We start from the raw sequence: 2,138 nt of genomic DNA, 5'->3' as shown, positions 1-2,138 counted from the left end.
GGGGGGGGGGGGGGGGCAGGCCTGGTAACAGTACTGTCTGTGAGGAGTTTACACTGTAGGGCTGTGGTGCCTAGTAGAAGTCCTACTGAATACAAGTGTGGACTCTTTTTTTACATCCAATACTGCTGATCAAACAACAGGGTTCAGCCGATAAAAGATTGGCACATGTGAAAAAAGAATATGTTTAGCATTTTTCTGAGCATACGTGGGTCTGGAGGATCTGATCCTGTAGTATGTGACTTAATGCAAGACCCCCTATTGATAAATGTGTCAAATTGGCATCATCTTTAGCACCACTTGGTGGCATTTAGTCAATAACAGATTAGCATGTGTGATACAGAGGAGATGGACTTTCTACATTTTCTCCTCTGTAAAGCCAAACAGCAACACTTGCACAAGTAATTAACTAAAAATGATTGTTATCTGTATCTTTACCTAAAATTACCATTACAATTGTACAATATAGTTCTATCTTAAACTATGGTGGGTTCATTTATTATTATACTGTGTCATCATGTTACCCTATTATACATGTACAGCAACTCTTGTATATTTAGTTCACCCAAAAATGGGCAAGTGTTATTTGCACATTGTTACTTAACTTCTGCTGCTAGACTTCAGGCAGTAATGATCAATATGAAATAAGCATTAGCCACTGAAGAGATTTTGCAATCAACGCTGGTCCACAGATGGATAAGGCAACTACATAATGATGCATTTTCAGTGAAGTATTCCTTATTCCTACCTCCATCTTTCTCATGAAAATTGGCTTTGCCATCCTAGGAAAAACGGTATGCCGAATGCTGACTGAAAAATAAGAAGGTATACTCCATATAGTTTTGGGAGCTTTAATCCAGTGTGCAGGTTCTGTCGTGTATCTGTTATGCTGCACCTGGCCCTAAATATAGGACAGGATATGCGCATGACTAACTTCCTGCAAAACTCATAATAAAAATTATGACAGTGTGAGCTCTATTAAAGCTGACATATGCTAGTAATTGGTGTTCAATTTAACTTGATTTCATTGTTATGCATTCAACGTGCATACTGGCAGTATTGCTGCCTGAACTGCTGGTGCACCAGTACAAAAACAAAAACAGCAATAACAAAGACATATTACAAACAATAGCAAACTGCAGTATAGGAACATCTGTCACAAGTGGATACTTATTGTATGAGAAGATACTGAATATTCTGTGTGTGGGAGAGATATATACTCCAGACAGTGCCTGAAATGCGCTGGTACCATAAAGATTTTCATGCATTTCCTGTGGAGGGATTTGAACCTGGGACTTCTCACACCCTATATACCCCCAGACCACCGTGCAACAAAGAGCCCTTACTCTTTGTGAAAGCAAGAGTCTGATTTCACAGCGGTTGAAGCAACAGGAAGCGCTGCTTTTTCGATCACTTTACGCATTATTAAACATCTCTCTGAGACAGAAAGAATTCAGAATAAGGTACTTCAGACCTGAGAAGGTTTTGAAGGTTTTTTAGTCTTGCAGTAAACTTGTGAGTGCATTAATTAGCAGAGGTCCCCAAGGTGTTACTGTCAGGGGCTCGTCTGGGGTTTGAACCCTGGACCTCTCGCACCCTAAGCGAGAATCATACCTCTAGACCAACGAGCCACAAGAAAGCCCTGCTGAATCCCATTTTCTGGCTTCTGCTGTTCTGTGCAAAAGGTATGAGAGGTAGTAACAGAGCCAAATTGATATTTGTCTAAAACGTGCAAGGACACGGTTTTACAGTCACTAGTTCATGGATAACAAAGATGTTTCTGGACATCCTTACACAAACAAGATATCCAAGCTCGGATCTAGTTAGCATAGATCTTACTAGGCATAAAGAACCTCACACTGGGGGCTCGTCGGGGATTAGAACCCGGGACCTCTCGTACCCTAAGCGAGAATCATACTTCTTGATCAACGAGCCACGGGTGGACCACATGTGAGCTGACAGGAGAGCCGAATTCATGTCTGCCAGCCTGCCAGGTAGATTAAAAAAGGTTTATGGGTCTTACACATTCAGTCCAAGCTCAACCAATTGAGTTGGTCAACCCATTTCAGTGGGAGCTTCATAATTAGCATAGATCTTACTGGGCATAAACAACTGCCAGGTGTTATTGTCATGGGCTCGTC

The 2,138-nt window shown here is 41.5% G+C and overlaps 1 non-coding gene and 1 pseudogene across 1 annotated transcript; both read right to left on the bottom strand.

The window, feature by feature from the left end:
- Positions 1 to 2,138, bottom strand: part of LOC118334800 — a 344,242-nt pseudogene that overhangs the window by 40,818 nt on the left and 301,286 nt on the right.
- Positions 1,557 to 1,628, bottom strand: trnap-agg. The gene has a single exon. It is a non-coding gene; the product is annotated as a tRNA-Pro (tRNA).

This window comes from Morone saxatilis, unplaced genomic scaffold (assembly GCF_004916995.1).
Source record: "Morone saxatilis isolate NCDOM2014 unplaced genomic scaffold, NCSU_SB_2.0 Contig23, whole genome shotgun sequence".
NCBI lineage: Eukaryota > Metazoa > Chordata > Actinopteri > Moronidae > Morone > Morone saxatilis.
The sequence above is the reverse complement of the archived record's forward strand: the minus strand, read 5'-3'. Positions and strand labels throughout refer to the sequence as shown.